The 16,896-nt window shown below is 40.7% G+C and overlaps 1 long non-coding RNA gene across 1 annotated transcript; it reads right to left on the bottom strand.

Annotated features, from left to right (window-relative positions):
- Positions 1–28: 28 nt before the first annotated feature.
- LOC138721775 (uncharacterized) lies at positions 29–10,159 on the bottom strand. The gene is made up of 4 exons (XR_011337612.1): positions 10,077–10,159; positions 4,927–4,980; positions 4,189–4,323; positions 29–2,482 (listed from the first exon to the last, which is right to left on the bottom strand). It is a non-coding gene; the product is annotated as an uncharacterized lncRNA (long non-coding RNA).
- Between the last annotated feature and the right edge of the window lie 6,737 nt (positions 10,160–16,896).

The following is a 16,896-nucleotide window of genomic DNA, read 5'->3' as shown; positions in this document are numbered from 1 at the left end:
CTTTCAAAGACCAGACCGTACACTACTATTCAGAAATAGCTAAACATCGCTGTGTTTTATTTGTTAACTCCATTCACCAAGTATGTTCTTGGCTTCTTCAACACACACTGCTACCATAAGGTTTCTGATAACCTATGCTAGCTGGTCAAAATTAGCCTGCTTTGTGGTTTTTGAATGTGTACTATAGAAAGAGTTGGTTGCACAGCTACTAACATTGGCTGATTTGTCAAATATTTATTAGCAAAGACTGAAAGCGTTAAAGTCAGCTCTGCATTTCAGGGCAAATGGTGAAAGGAAGGATGGGAATTTACAGGTGAAATATTTCTTGTGTATAGCTAGATACATATTTTTTAAGGAGAATATATGAGAAATATTTTTCCCAATTGCAGGACTCCATTGTAGAAGGACTCTGCCATAATCAAACTGGAAAAGGAAGCAAAAGTTTGGTGTAAGATAATCTGTAAACAGGTCTTTCCTTATTCAGTGAAAATTCCTGAGCTTAGAATCCACTCAGACATGTTCAAGTTAAAGGCTTTGGGGTACAGGGTGAAAATTACAGTGTGTACATGAGGAGACTTGTTCTTAAAAGCCTTCAGGCTATGTTTATCTCAAGCAGCCCCGTTCACTGAGTCTACAAAGAGAAACAGTCCATGCCCAAAGCTTGAGACATTTTCCCTCTGAATGTCTCTAGGCCTGTCTCATGCACTAAACACCATTAAAGATCAAAGCACATCTTCTGGTTTAGTCTCTTCTGAAAGACATCTAGTCCATGTGCTCTATAGTTTTTCTCTGATGAGAACGAAAGCATGGTATAAGAACTATTCACTTTGAAGCCACACTCCTTATCTTAACCAAAACCCTGATGGGGAAGCACTCTAGGTAAGCTTTAATCAAAAGCCTGAAGGAGTACTTCTTTGTGCTTATTCCTACTTGTCTGTAACAGTCCGTCACCAGGCATTGTTACTGAAAGCAAGAAGAATATCTTTCTGGTACCTATCCTCAAAATTAGAAATTAAAAGAGGGAGAATAATCCAATTTCAGTAAAGCAGATGAAAGCAGAGTCCATAGTAATTTTAGTATGAGTGGCATATAAAGTTGTGAAGGTGGAATTTTTTTTTTACGTTCTGCTAAAGACCGTCAAGGAGACTCAGTGATTTAAGTCACCTTACAGATTTGATAGGACTCTCCTATTTTACAGAAAAACAGAAAAGTTAAGTAAATTATCTTAATTGAACAACTTATCAAATGAAACGTACATCTATTCAAATTACTGCAATATTTTCTTCAGCATTTGCAACAGAATTTGTGCAAAACTATGGTTTCCAAATGCAGACTTTGCCTTCCATTCAAACAGAAGAGGACAGTGCTGCAATACGATGTGCATTTCCTCACATAGCAGGTTTTTTAGTGGTAGCAATGTGTGAAAGGCAGTATAGTGGACACACAATAAGGGGTACAGCAGACAAGTGGTTCTAATCCTAAGAAAACACATGGTAGACAATTGAACCGAATACAGAGGCAACGGGCTGAAGACAATGCTCAGGAATGAGGAAGCAGCAGGCATACCAGACATATTTTATAGAAATACTGAACTCTAGCCCTTGCTCCACACCAAGCAGCATAAAAAAAAAGCATACTTAGAACAATGTTTTAGATTCACAACATAAACTGCTGACCTTCACGTGCCCTAGTTATCACTGGAAGATAACTCTTCTCTCTCCCATCCTCGAGATATCCTCAAGCAACCAAGCAAATTTAAAGAAGAGAAAATAATATAAGAAACAACAATTTTGAAACATGGGTTAAAGTTAACAGTCTTTTGCAGTTTTTGAAATCAGCCATGCTTGTGCAAAGTCTACTGCTGGTAGCGATCATATAACATAGTGGAAACAGCAGGAGCTCCTCCCTTCACCCCAGGTTCAGAGTTTGACAAATGAACTTTCCCATCTCCAATAATCGAATACAGATCTCAAGGATGGTGAAGTACTGCTGTTCACAATACATGACAAGAAATCCTGAAAGTTACTTCTTGATGCATTTAATTTCATTTGCGATATACCAAGTAGGGTATTACAAAGTGTGAGGTACGCATAGTAACAGGGCTAACAGGACTCCAGCTGGATCACATAAAAATGGGTTACAAAATATTAGGAAAAGCAATAACAAAAAATACAAATGACCTTATCCAGCCACATATCAGCTGCAAATCCAAATCTGAAACCCCTGAAAGCCCACCCCAGAAAAAGTTCATGGCTGTTCTTTCAGAAGAAGGACATTCCAGTTCTAGGAGACTAAAGGTGGAGGAATCTCCCATGCCAACCCTCTACTTGATCTTTGTTGCCCGAAAGGTAAATTGCATCCTTGATGCACACACAGAGGTGACCTGGGTAACATTGCTTTCTTAGGACTTGTCACTGGGAGGTTTCTTCTTAGCTTCCACATCCTTCTTAAAATCTTCAAGCTTCTTTGCAATGTTAGGAATCTTTAAAGACAAAACCAAAAATATTCAAACAAAACCCACACAAATTTTTTAAAAAAAAAAAATCCTGAGCAACATGAGCCTGGGTAGGAATGACAATACCGTAAACACAGCAAGAAATTCTATGAAGTTTAACTGATTTCTAAAACACATTGCTTCCAGGATCTGTTACCTCACACAGAGGTTAAAAACTAACACCACCAAGCAAACAGCAGATGAAAAACACCTCACATGAGGCTTCAGGAAATACTTCCAATCATTAAGACTAAAAGTCAGCCAGTGGTAATGGGAACAGGAGGGAGGAAAAAAGATCATTTCACAGGACATTTAGTAACACCAGTCTTGCTTCCTCACTGTAAGACGACAAACTGCCAAGAATAAGGCTATTTAAGCTCTGATGCATAGACTTTAATAATGACTTTTGGAGGGGAAACTAGATTGCACTATACTGGTCACAAACCCAGAGAAAAAGAGACATTCAAAAGTGACAAATATGTTCTCCAGAAATTTACAAAGAAATATTTCCCCCAGTCCATTTTGTGGGATCCCAAACTCCCTACCGGGGAATTACTGCATTGCAAATTGCCAACCTTTTGCAGTTTCATACTTGAATGAAAACTCAATTTATTGCTTGTGAACTTCAGAACCTCAGCTTTCTCTTGCAAATAAATGCATTATGATAAAGCAATCCAACAGTAAAATTTTGACAACTTAAAAAACCAAATAAACAAACAAATCACCATGAAGAGTCTTTTAAGGGCAGGAAATAGATTACCTCTTGACTCTAGGTAAAGCTAGGAATTGACAACACTGGATTTTAACTTATGAAATTGAAAGTAAAGTGAAGCTCTCACTGAGAGCTGTAAGAAAAATCACAGGCTTATTTTATTTGTAACCTGACGACAGAGCAGAAGAAAAGTTAATCCAAACAGACTGCAGTTCTCCCATTGGATGGTTTGAGGCTGATCCTACAGGTAATGACATATGTTTCTATCTTACCTTCCCTTTCAAAATTAAGCTCTGTTTGCGTAAATGAAATTAAGAGCCTAACATTTATGCTAAACTAAAAGGAACTTCACTGTTGTCAGAACTCTCCATGTGATTATAGCTAAACACATGTGCATACACTTGCAGTATTATGCCTTCATTATGACAATTTTATCTCAGATGTCATCTAAAACAAATGATCTTCAATACCAGCCATAAAATTACCATGTTCATCCTGCAAGCCAGTATTATATTGCTTGGGAACAACTTCCTGCAAATCGAAAGTCTAAGTCCCCCTCTTGTGGTAATAATTTATTAGTGCTGCCAGAAAAAAAACCCCAAACACTATACCATGCTTACAACACATACTAATACACCCAAATACAGCAAATGTTTTTATGACTACATTTTCATAACACTTTAAAACATATTGGAAAGAAACACCAGCCTTATATTGGTACTGTTGCTGAAGTGACTGGACAGGAAGTGTCACAAAAGTTTGTGCATGAGCAAGGAGCAAAATAAGAATTCTGCAAGCAAGATGACTTCAACACTGAAGATGAGAGGAAATCAAAACTTAAACGTTATCAGAGATTTGAGCTTCATCAGCTTTTTCCCTTAAGCTAGGCTAAGAGAAATTGCACAAGAAAGGAAAATAAAAATTATGTTAAAATTTCATTAACTCCTTTAGCCTATAAAAAGCTAAGTGCTTTTACACCTACAAGGGATTCTACTGACCACATAGAAATTAAAAAGCTCGTATTCAAGACTCAGCTATAAATCTTCTACTCTAACTCTCATAGTGAAGAGTCTCCATTCACTGTGACAACTGAGGAAAAGTTCACTTTCTTTCTTTACTTACTGTGAGAAGAAAAGAAAAGAAAGACTGTGGGTTGATATACTGTTTGAAATAGGAGCAGGTACTGAGTTTTTAAAAAAAGCTGGTAAAACTTATTTTCATTATTGGTACAGAAGAGACAGATTTCAGATGCTGTGAAGGATTTTAATATCATACAGGTCTTTTCCAACCTAAATAAATCTATGATTCTATGATTTTTAAATAACAAATAGGTGTACCAAGTGGAGAACACTCTAAGCAGATAGGTGATCAGAGTCAGGAAACCAGTATGTTAGTGCCAGTACAATCCATGAGCTGCTACCAAACTTTTTCTTTCCCTTGTCTCTATCTATGTAGAGGCCTGTTTATTATACCTGTGCTCTAGAGCCCCAACAATATTTAAGGATCTAAGCATTACTCTATCACAAAGAAGGTGTCAGAAGTAGATGTTTTGGTCCCATTTACGTTTGAGTTCATCTGTAACTAAACTCAGTACAATTTGCATTCTATTTAAATAAAATAAATCAACAAAATAAAGACTGATTCAGTTCCAGTTGAAGGAAAACAGCCTTATATTTTCAGTTCAGAACAAGTTTAACTCTGAGAACAGAAGGATACTCACTTCATAGTTCTGAGCCAGATACATCCCAACCACATTGCCAAGAGTAAAACCAAGCTAAAAAGGAAGAAAGAGAGAAAAGAATAGTTAACATCTTTCCATCAAAAGCATATTGGCTAAAAAAAAAAAGCAATATTACAAGTTATGTGAAGACTAAAGAGTTTCAATTCCACTCCTACTTAATTTCTCATCCTTCTTCCAGAGAGGTGCAGTTTTACCCATCTTCCTCACCAGGAAAACATTACCATAATTTCCAAAATACTTTCAGTAAACATCTCCAATTCTATTTGGATCATGCTATGATCATCTCTATAAAGTTCTTTGCACATCCACAAAGGCAGTAACTCCTATAAAAATGGGGGAAATAGCAGCAGGGACCTACACATCACAGATCTTGATCCCTGCCTGGTAATCCTAGAGCAACACTGCACTAAAACTATGCACAGTGCTGGAGAAGGGTACACATATACAAAGACATAACACAGTAATATACAGTAAAAAAATAAACGTTCAAAAGCTTGAAAGTCAGAACAAAGGCTCTGCCTGCAGAAAGATCCCAGTGTCACCTTAAAAGGTAGAGTAGAGCTCCTCCATCAACTTAAACAGGTGCAAACCTGCTACTTGTCTTCAGTAACGACTAACAAGTGTACACCTTCCAGACCCCTTTGACCCCAAGTGGTAAGTTTTCAGCCAAATGCACTCTGGGGCTCCTCTAAGGCAGGAAAACACAGTTGACTGGAAGCAGGGCACAACCTCTTTTGACAACAGTGCAAACACATGGCTACTGAAGGGTGTCTGTGAAAATGCACCCTGGAAGGTCAGTGAGAGCGAAACAGAAGTGTATCTCCTGGCCCAGACCCTGTTTGCCAGTTGAGGAAAATTCTTAACCATAACACTACTTCTGGAGCAAAAGAAATCCCTCTCTTCAGAGGCAGGTGGTGAGATTTTCTTTCAGCAGCTCCCCAAGATTCTAGTTTTTTTATTGTTACATTTCATAATAAGTACGTCCTATACTATGAAAGCTCATTTGACTATTTTGAAAGGGGACACTACTAATATTATACAAAATCATTTAGATTTGGAAAAACCTTTAAGATCATTGAGTCCAACTGTAAATCTAACACTGCCACGTTCACCACTAAACCATGTCTGTAAATGCCACATCTACACATCTTTTAAATACCTCCAGGGATGGTGACTCAACCACTTCCCTGGGCAGCCTGTTCCAGTGCTTGGCAACCCTTCCTGCAAAGAAATTTTTCCTAATATCCAATCTAAACCTCCCTCACACAACTTGAGGCCATTTCCTCTCATCCTAGCCCCTGAAGAAAAACCAACATCTACCTCACCACAGCCTCATTTCAGGTAGCTGTAGAGAGCAGTAAGTTCTCCCCCTCAGCCTCCTCTTCTCCAGACTAAACAACCCCAGTTCCCTCAGCCACTCTTCATATCACTTGCGCTCCAGGCCTTTCACCAGCTTTGTTGTCCTTTGAAAAGCTCCAGCACTTCAACGTCTTTCTTGTAGCGAGGGACCAAAACTGAATATGAGGTTTAAGGTGTAGCCACACCAGTGCCAAGTGCAGAAGGACGGTAATTTCCCTAGTTCTGCCAAATAAACTATTTCTGATACAAGCCAGGATACTATTGGCCTTTTTGCCACCTGGGCATGCTGCTGGCTCGTATTTAGTCAGCTACTGACCAACACCTCCAGGTCCTTTTCTTCTGGGCAGCTTTCCAGTCATTCATCCTCACATGACACCTGGGGCCAGTTCTATGTAAGAAAATTGTTATTGTTTATGGCCACTGCTGTCAAAGTAAGAATATTTTAAGAAAAACAAACCCACTGTCAACAATAACAGCTTTACCATCACATACTGACTATATATCTTTTCTATGCCCAATGCAGGATCCAGTGCAGCTCAAGTCTTCACTGACTCAGACTCTGTATGCATCACTGGTGAAAAGCTAGCTATAGAAAACTAAACTTGGTTGAAAACTGCCAAATGAACCATGTCTGCCAATTACTTCAGTGTTTTCTTAAACAGACTTTTGGTCTTATTCTTTGTTTATTATTACTTTAAGGAGCTTAGGTTTAACAATCTAAGAAAAAGTACAATTCTTTTTGTGTCTAGTGCACTGGTTATCATTTGCTCTTGTGGTTTTAATTACCTGTTAAAGAAGTACTCTGGGAGATATTAACAAATATTGCGCTGATGTAAACCAGATTTGTGATTCCTCCTAATACAGAGCATCATTGTAGCAGAGGAGAATTTCCTGAATCTTTAGCACTGTCTGAGAATTCACTTGAAAATACAAACACAGTCCTTGTTTATTAGTATTCTAGGCTATCACCGTAGCATATTTCCAGACACGGGACAACTATCATATCCTGATATATGGTAAGACTTATTCAGTACAAATAGTACTGACATCAGTACTCCCTTTAAGTGTACTTCGTTATTGATAAGCCTAGCACTGCATTCAACAGCAATCCACACAGTTACATTTACTTTTATAGCTCGCAGCCCAGAAGGCCAACCATACCCTGGGCTGCACCAAAAGTGGCCAGCAGGTTGAGGGAAGTGATTCTGCCCACCTATTCCTCTCTTGTGAGACCTCATCTGGAGTATTGTCCAGTTCTGGGATCCCCAACATAAGAAACTATTGGAACGGGTCCAGAGGAGGGCTACAAAGATGATCAGAGGGCTGGAGCGCCTCTCATACAAGGACAGGCTGAGAGAGTTGGGGTTCTTCCACCTAGAGAAGAGAAGGCTCCAAGGAGACCTTATAGCACCCTTTCAGTACTTGAAGGGGTTCTGCAAGAAAGCTGGGGAGGGACTGTTTACAAAGGCTTGTAGTGATAGGACTAGGGGGAATGGCTACATATTGGAGAGGGGAAGATTTAGACTAGACATAAGGAGGAATTTCTTCACAATGAGGGTGGTGAGGCACTGGAACAGGTTGTGGCTGCCCCATCCTTGGAGGTGTTCAAGGCCAGGTTGGATGGGGCCTTAGGCAGCCTGATTTAGTGGGAGGTGTCCCTGCCCATGTCAGGGGGTTGGAACTACATGATCTTTAAGGTCTCTTCTAACCCAAACTATTCTATGATTCAATGATACTTTTATAGCTGACAATTCAAGCAGAGAGAAACATTTCACTGTTTAGACTTCAATTACATAGAAGGCAAAACATAAAGCCAATTAAATTGCGCATGTTAGCTAAGGACAGTAGAGGTGATAAGAATTCAGTCTTCCAATTTCTACCCAGCATTTCGAGTTGCATTTAAAATAAATGTTTATTTTATGCTTAACTGTGGACAGCAAAAATACATGGTTTGCAAGATTATCCCTTTATCTCCCTTTTACAGCCCTAACAAGGGAGGGCAAGAGTCAAATACCCAATCTACACATAAAGAGGGAAGAAACCCAGAACGAGCATACTTTTTTCTAACTTTCAAATGCTATTCAAGAAGTTATAATTAAAAAGAGGTTTTCATGTAGCAACTGCAACAAAAAAACCCAACATCAGCAGCAAGCAGTTTGAAAACACAGAAACTTTGAGTGGCTAAGCATATTTACTCAGTATTTTCAGTGGAGTGGAGAGATCTTGTTTTTAAAGGACAGCTACAGAAATGACTGAGGTATTCGTATTTGTTATTGCATTTTATTTTGAAGTTAAGATAAGAAATAGGCTTTATTTACTCATTTCCTAAAAACACATGAGCCTTGCAACTTACAATACATCATCTCAACACATGGCATGAAACTTACTAGCCAGCTAAATTACCCTGCCCTCAATAAAAGAATATCACTTATTGTTTGTACTTACTGGGATATATATCTTAACACAACTAAATCTCTAGAGTAATCCTCATGTCACTAAAACGAAAAGTGCAGGACTGTTTCCATGCTTTGCTACAGCAGAAACCAGCATCTTTTTTGGTCAAGTCACTTATTTTCACACTTGGCAGTAAAAATACCCACATCAATCAAGTATTTAATGAAGAGTAGCCAGGCATCTAATCTCAGACACCCAGAAGGCTTTAGGGTAACATACAAAACAAAATATTTAAAGAACAAAAGTATAAAAACATTTGGTTGCTCATTCTGCTGTGGTTAAGGGGATTTAATGGAAGGCAGTAGTGAAACAAAACCCCTTGCCTTAGCTTCTATATATAAAATCCCATATCTCCACAGATAAATTTTTAAGGGTGCACAAAATAGCAACGACCGAACCCCCCTGCTCTCACAGAAGGAGGATGGTATGCTAACACAAAGAAATTTGAGCACCAGGAGGACATCACTGTGAGCAAGCAAAATCTACTGAATCCTCAAGGCAAATTAAAGGCATAACTAACAGCCTAGAGAAGGCTCCGGGGAGACATAGCAGGCTTCCAGTACTTAAACGGAGTCTACAGGAAAGCTGGGCAGGGGCTCTTTATCAGGGAGCGCAGGGATGGGATGAGGGGTAACGGCTTTAAGGTGAAAGAGGGGAGATTTAGATTAGATTCTAGGAAGAAATTTCCTATTGTTAGACTGAGTCCAGAGGAGAGCTGTAAAGATGATCAGAGCACTGGAGCCCCTTCCATACGAGGACAGGCTGAGAGAGTTGAGGTTGTTCAGCCTGGAGAAAAGGAGGCTCTGGGGACACCTTGTAGCAGCCTTCCAGTACTTTAACGGGGCCCACAGGAAAGCTGGGGAGGGGCTCTTTATCAGGGAGTGCAGGGACAGGACGAGGAGCAATGGTTTTAAACTCAAAGAGATTTAGATGAGATCTTCGGAAGAAAATTTTTAACGTGGGGGGTAGAAGGGCACTGGCAGAAGATGCCCTGGAGGTGTTCAAGGCCAGGTTAGATGAAACTTTGAGCAGCCTGGTCCAGTGGGAGGTGTCCCTGTCTGGGGGGTTGGATGTTTAAGGTCCTTTCCAACCCAAACCATTCTCTGCCTTGGGAGGAAAAAAAAAACCAAGGCACTAACTCAATTATCAGAGCAATTTGCAGGCGCTGTTCTGCCAGGAAAGGAAACAAACCCGGCAGCACAGGGCGCCGGGCAGCCAGCAAGCGGGGCCAGCCGAGTGAAAGGGGTTCGGGCGGGTTCGGAGGAGCCGGAGAAGGGAACCCGCACCCGGACAGCCGCCGCCCCGCGGAGCCTCACCAAGAACTGCAGCATGGCGCCGGGATCCCTGCCTCCCTGCCTGCCGGGGAAGTCAGGCGGGCGGTGCCGGCTCCTCTTCCGGGTAGCGGACCGCCCTCATCATCATCATCCTCATCATCATCATCCTCCTCCTCATCATCATCGTCACCGCGGGGCGGTCCCCCTGCCGCTCCTTCCCGGCCATCGCGGGGCTGCAGAGGGGATGCCGGGCGCTTGGGTGAGAGCTCGGGCGTAGACGCGACGGGTGATTTCAGACTGGGATCTGCAGGACTCTTTCTCCAAGACTCGTTTTGGAGTTTTGGGAAGTGAGCGCTCGTTATCCGACCTGGGCAACAGGAGGCGTTGATCTCCACCAGTCGTGGAGCTGGGGTTGTTTAGCCTGGAGAAGAGGAGGATGAGGGGAGACCTCATTGCTCTGTACAACTACCTGAAAGGAGGTTGTAGAGAGGAGGGTGCTGGCCTCTTCTTCCAAGTGAGAGGGGACAGGATGAGAGGGAATGGCCTCAAGCTCTGCCAGGGGAGGTTTAGGCTGGACATTAGGAAAAAATATTTCACAGAAAGGGTTATTGGGCACTGGAACAGGCTGCCCAGGGAGGTGGTTGAGTCACCTTCCCTGGAGGTGTTTAAGGCACGGGTGGACGAGGTGCTGAGGGGCATGGTTTAGTGTTTGATAGGAATGGTTGGACTCGATGATCTGGTGGGTCTTTTCCAACCTGGTGATTCTATGATTCTATGAGACAAGAGGCCGGGGACAGAACAGATTTCCCACTTATGTACATATGTAAAAAAATTCCCAGAAGTCTTCTGCATGTTCTATCACTTTCCAAGGTCTAATTTTAATGTTATTATGCAACTTTGCAACAGTCAAAACTCTTGCTAATTTGGAGCTGACTCCAGCTTTTTGCCTCACCTCACCTTTAAGATTGGAAATAGTGCAAACAAGAGTGATTACGGAAGAAGAGACATTTGTTCAGCACAAATCATACTGAACAAAAGGCATTATCATCTTCAGAGAATGAACAGTGTCTGGGAAAATACTGTCTAAAGGAAAATGTGCCATCAGAGGGAAAAGAGGGACATTCTATCTAACTTTCAAAAGACACAAGTACCTAGATGGAGCTTAACTCTACTTTAGCTTAAATCAAAATATTCCACCTTCTGTAATAGTAACTACTTCTTGTATCTAAGAAAGGATAAAGGAACTAGACATCCAGATGTGGGTGAAATCTTTTATGATTTGGGCAAAATCCTGCATGATTTTTGTGTCCCTGCCTCATGCTTTGGAATTCTCAGCCTCCCAGGCAGGAGGAGGCTGGAAGGAGTTTTTCTTCTCCTCTCCCGTGGCTCCTCACCCCCACCCTTTCCCACTCAGTACTTGCTAACCACATCTAGGGTACCCATGGTCAGGTTTTGGGCCCGGGTGTAGGAAAGGCTTGGATAAGTTCATCAGAGAGCTCTGGTGCTGATCTGGGCTAGAGGACTCCCTGGGAGGAGCTGCTGAAGGAGCTAGGCTTGTTCAGTTGCATGCAGGGACATAAAATCAACACCCCGGGGCCTGCAAGGTGGGTATTGGTCATGTGGAGCCAAGTCCTTTGTGGTTGTGCAGGATGGAAGGATGAGAGACCACAGACACAGGATGAAATGAGAGAGGACTGGGCTGGATTTAGGGACAGACTGTTTTGTCGCTGACAGGAAACAGCCATGGAGTTGGCCGAGACTGCCCAGAGAGGGGCTGCGGTATCCACCTTTGGAGGTTTTCAAGATCCAGCTGGGTTAAGCCCTGAGCAACATGCTCTCAGCTCAGAGCTGACCCTGCCCTGAGTAGGAGGTTGGACTAGGGACTTCCTGGGGCTTCCTTCCACCTGAATCATCTTAGGATCCTACAAGAGCTTTCAAAAAAACTGCGTTCCCTTTTTCTTTATTTTTTTAGCACAATTAGAAAATGAAGAGTAGTTGTCCTTTGTGAAACACTCTGGGTTTAGATTCTTTTAATGGCTACACTTAATTAATTGGGATTTTTGCAGTAAATATCAGTTAGGGAGATTTCTCCTGCCGAAAGTAAGAGATCAGAGACTTTATTGCTATGTGTTATAAATCTCTTTTTTGCATACTGTTTCAGATTAAAAAAGAAAACAAAACAACAAACAGAATATAGCTATCACCGAACTATTAGGCAATTCTACTCTGAAACCAAGTTAACTCAAACTGAGCTGCTTTACCCAGAAAGCTCAAATACTCCATCTAAGAGAAAACAAGTAGCTTCCTGCTTTTCTGGGCCCAGTGATTTGGTGAAGAAAAGAAGTATCTTCTACCCATTTTAGGAAAGGAAGCATAGAAAGATCCTAAGTAACTTATTTTTTGTCCTCTTGTTACTATAGTGAGGAACTGGAGTTGAGATAACTTTCTCCTGAATTTCAGGCTATCCAAAGCTACCGTGTTGTGCTTCCCTCCCTGGGCCAGAGCTGACATCTGGAAATGTCGTGCAGAGACTTGGATGGATGTGGCACAAATGCCGGGGTTGGGATTCCTTGCCTTCTGGAATGATGCTCCCAGGAGTCTTGGAAATTAGCTTAGTTCTGAAAACAGAAACAAATCACGTGGTAATAACTGTTTTCCTAATGCTGAGGCTTTCTACACATATGTAGGATCAATGTGCTGAGATAGTACTACAGACTCCAGCCTGGGCACATCAAAAATCAGAAGGAAGAAAGAAGACTATTATTGATAATAATGCATCCACAGTATCACCACAAGGAGATAAGGCTTTTCCTGTTTTCAGCTCATTAAAAATGTTGTTATTGTGCTTAGACTGTAATGAGTACATCATCTGTTAGACAGACTTGGCTCAGTGGTACTGTATGCAGTTGTTTTCCTACATGCCATGAATTTCCTCTGTGACATTTAATGGGCAGCCAAAAAATTTTTTTTTTTTCCTTTAAAGTAAATCCATTCCATTTACATGAGGCAACACTGAATCGTTTTGAGTAAGAGACTGTAGAGGGTGGGTATGGTGAATCACATATGTTATTGGAAGGAAGAGCTCAATCTGGCAGCTATAAATGCAACTATTGTGCTTTTATAGCTTGGGGGAAGGACGAACAGAAAAAGAAACAACCCTTCTGGTTTTGAGCTTCCCCCAAATATGCCTTTACCTCAGACGAGAAAGTCTCATATGCAGGCAGTACTTACTCCAACTTGGGTACTGGCTGTAACTTGGTTGAAATGCTTTTATTTAATCTTGAAGAAGAGAAGGAATCAGGAAGATCCACACAAGACTCTATGTCTCCAACACCATTGATGCTATTCCAGGGCAAGGAAGGAGCCCATCACGCTACATGGCACTTGTTTTGTTTTGCCTGCTTGGGGATGAGTTGGTTACATGGCGCGCTTTTCATCTGCTTCGTTTTCTTTCATTCCCTGCTTGTCCTGCCAGATGATGGTACAAATCATAATCCTTCTTAGACCAGTGGCTGAAGGCTTTCTGGGTCTTCTTTAAGGCAGCTCTTGCAGCTTCTCTTGTAGCTTCCAGCTGTTACTGATTGATAACAGCATGAGGAGAATGAGGATGGGATGAGGAACAGCAGCCCAAAATGGGAGCGTATTGAGCTTGTGTGATACCAAGCTGGCTGCGTTTGGCTGACTACTGCAGGAAACCTGAGCTTGGTGAGACTGAATAACTGATTTACAGCATCTTTGGTTTAGCTCCTTACACCTTGCCATCATACACACATATTTAAGGAAATGGGAAAAATGTGGAAAAAAAGCAAGTCTGAATCCAGAACTGTGAATATCTGCCGAGTAAAGATGAATGTAAAAGTAATGGAGTAACAATGAGATCTGAAGATTTGCTGCCTACATTCAGTAAAAACCAAAGCTGAAAAGCTGAATATCAAGTACAGTGAGTTCTTCAGTTACCTGCAGATAAGGCATACAGGTAGTCTGATAATTTTGAACAATAACTATGCACAGACAACTTGTAAAAGTCACAGTAATTTGCTTATACAGACTGAACAACACCATTGAAACCAGATTGCCTCTTGTAACCACGAATCTTGAAGAGTAGGCTACTTAGAATGAGTAAGGTTGGAAAACTCATCTTTCTAACTGAGATAGGAACAAAAAAGGTATAATTTTTATACATTTGCTGATGGTGAAGACTTCCTCATGTTATCCTCATTACAGAGGTGCTCTACAAATATAGTCAAGTCCATGATGTATGCAGAATGCTAGCTTATCAGGACGTGCTGGCTATTCTACATTACTTTCAGTTGCTGAATTGTATTTGGAAATGCATCCATGTTGATTTAACGTTGATTCTAACATGCATGTGCAGATATAGAATCACAGAATCATTAGTTCGGAAAAGGCTCACAGGATCATCAAGTCCATCAAATTCCTGTCAACCACTAAACCATGCCCCTCAGTACCTCATCCACCCATCTTTTAAATACCTCCAGGAATGTTGACTCAACCACCTCCCTGGGCAAAAATGCATATATATACACTCCACTCTATGGATAGTAAGAATCTCCTTTTAAAGGATGATATTTAATTCACTCTGAGTTTTTACAGTAAGTCTGCTGTTGTATGAACATACCAGGACAAGACAGTTTTTATGTCAGGCCCAGCAGAGAAAGAAGGGTGTTATGCCATTAGATTATGAGAAATGCTGAAAAAGAAGTGCTTATACGCTTATACCCACATAAATCTATGGGCCTGGATGGAATTCACACCAAGATGCTAAGAGAGGTGTCTTGCATTATTGCAAAGCCACTCTCTATAATATTTGAAAAGTCATGGAGATCAAAGGACATCACTGATGACTGGAAGAGTACAAATGTGATAGTCACTTACAAGAAGGGCCCGAAAGAGGGCCTAGAAAACTACAAGTCTCTTAGTCTTACTTCAGTCCCTTGGAAATTAAAGGAATTAGTCCTCCTGGAAACTATTAGAAAAGAAGCAGATGATTGGGAAGAGCCAGCCCAGGTTTTCCAAAGGCAAATTGTGCCTGACAGATCTGATCACCTTCTACAACAAAATAACATTTTCTGTAAACATGGGGGCAGTGGGGGATGTCATTTACCTGGAATTCAGTAAAACGTTTGACATTGTTTTCTATAGCCTTCTTCTGAACAAACTGGCAAGATACAGACTGGATGAGTGTTTTGTCGGACAGGTAGGAAATTGATTCACAGGCTACACTCAGAACATGGTGAAAAAGAAAAGACTGAAGGAGTTAGGTATTTTGTCCCTAGAGAGGCTAAGGAAGAGGGACCTCATCATGGTATTCTAGCACTTAACAGGTAGCTTTCAAGGAGGATGAAGGCTCTGTCTTCACATGGAGCTATATGGAAGACAAGGGACAACAAGTACAAATTGCACAGGAGAGGTTTTATCTTAATATAAAAAAAGACAGTTTTTTCAGTAAGAACAGTCACTGGAACAACCTTCCCATGGACGTGGTGGAGTCCCCATTAACAGAGGATTTCAAGATACAATTGAACAGATTACTGGATAATCTCATCTAGACTCCCTTTCTCACAGAAGATTGGACCAGATGATCTTCTGAGATTCCTTCTGACCTGGGCTAGTCTATGATTCTATGATACTAAAAGTGATTTATGTCTCAGACTGTATAGATACTTCTCCAGAAACATTTGACCCAGTGAGCGGCCAAGTGATGATTACTCTTCCTCAGAACTTACTTTTTCTGTACAGTCAATAAATATGTTATTATTTGACCTGAGAGCAGAAATAATGAAAGATTTGATGTGAGTACTTCTAAAAATTGTGTTGCAAGATTTTGAGATTTAATTTTAATAAAGCAGAAGCACTGATGATTTAGCCATGATAAGGATCTAAGTTAGGCAAGGCTCGTAAGGAGGAAGAGTATTTTAGCAGTCTAACTGATATCATGAGGAAAAATGATAAATTATTGGCCATACAAGCCCTTCCTCAGATCTGAGTATGAGATGTCACGGGATATAAACATTAATTTAAAAGAAGAGTTCTTCTTGTACTTTCAGAGTAGCTAGTATTCAACTTCGAACACAAGCCCTGAGGATGCATAGATTTAAGTGTCCTTTTATATCACTCTTTATTTCCAATGAATAGCTGAAAAGGGGAGTGGAAATCAGATTTGTTTGAGCTAGAAATTCTGTAAAATAAATGCCAGACGGAGCCAGAAAACCATATATTGAAATTACTGTTTACATTTTATTATGTTTAGTCCTTGGACTTTTGTTCTGCCCATTTTCTTTTATTTGCCTTAGGAAAATAAGTTTTATGTAATCTGTAATGTTGTTGAACAGTTTCTGAGAAGTTGTAAGTATCCAGGACCTCTCTTTTTCTTCCTGTGGAGACATGCAACATTTTAGTACCCAACAGAGATGGAATGTGTTATATACGTAATATGTACAGTACAATAGGAAATAAGAAATCAGAATTGCAAGGCAATCAGCTTATCAAAAACTTACCAGAATTTACCACTTTTAAATATACCAAATATAGTTACCTAGCTTAAAAAAAAACTAAACAGCTTTTCAGTTTCTCTCTCCTCAAATCTTTTCCAGTGGACGTGCAATTTATTATTAATTTAAGCCTATTGAAAACATCTTTTTCAAAATAACTTCCACTCCCTTCTCTCTTCTCTTAGGTGCTGTATCCCAAAGAATGTCTAGAATTCTCAGATCAGTAGCCTAGTGTATTTTTCACAGGGAAGCAGAAGGCATCACTGACTCACTGTGTAAGCCTTTGTTTAAGGCAAATTTTTCAAATGTAGCTCTTGGCTAGAAGAGGTTTTTTATGGTGTTTCGTATTG

This window comes from Phaenicophaeus curvirostris, chromosome 1, assembly GCF_032191515.1.
Source record: "Phaenicophaeus curvirostris isolate KB17595 chromosome 1, BPBGC_Pcur_1.0, whole genome shotgun sequence".
NCBI classification, from domain to species: domain Eukaryota; kingdom Metazoa; phylum Chordata; class Aves; order Cuculiformes; family Cuculidae; genus Phaenicophaeus; species Phaenicophaeus curvirostris.
The sequence above is the reverse complement of the archived record's forward strand: the minus strand, read 5'-3'. Positions and strand labels throughout refer to the sequence as shown.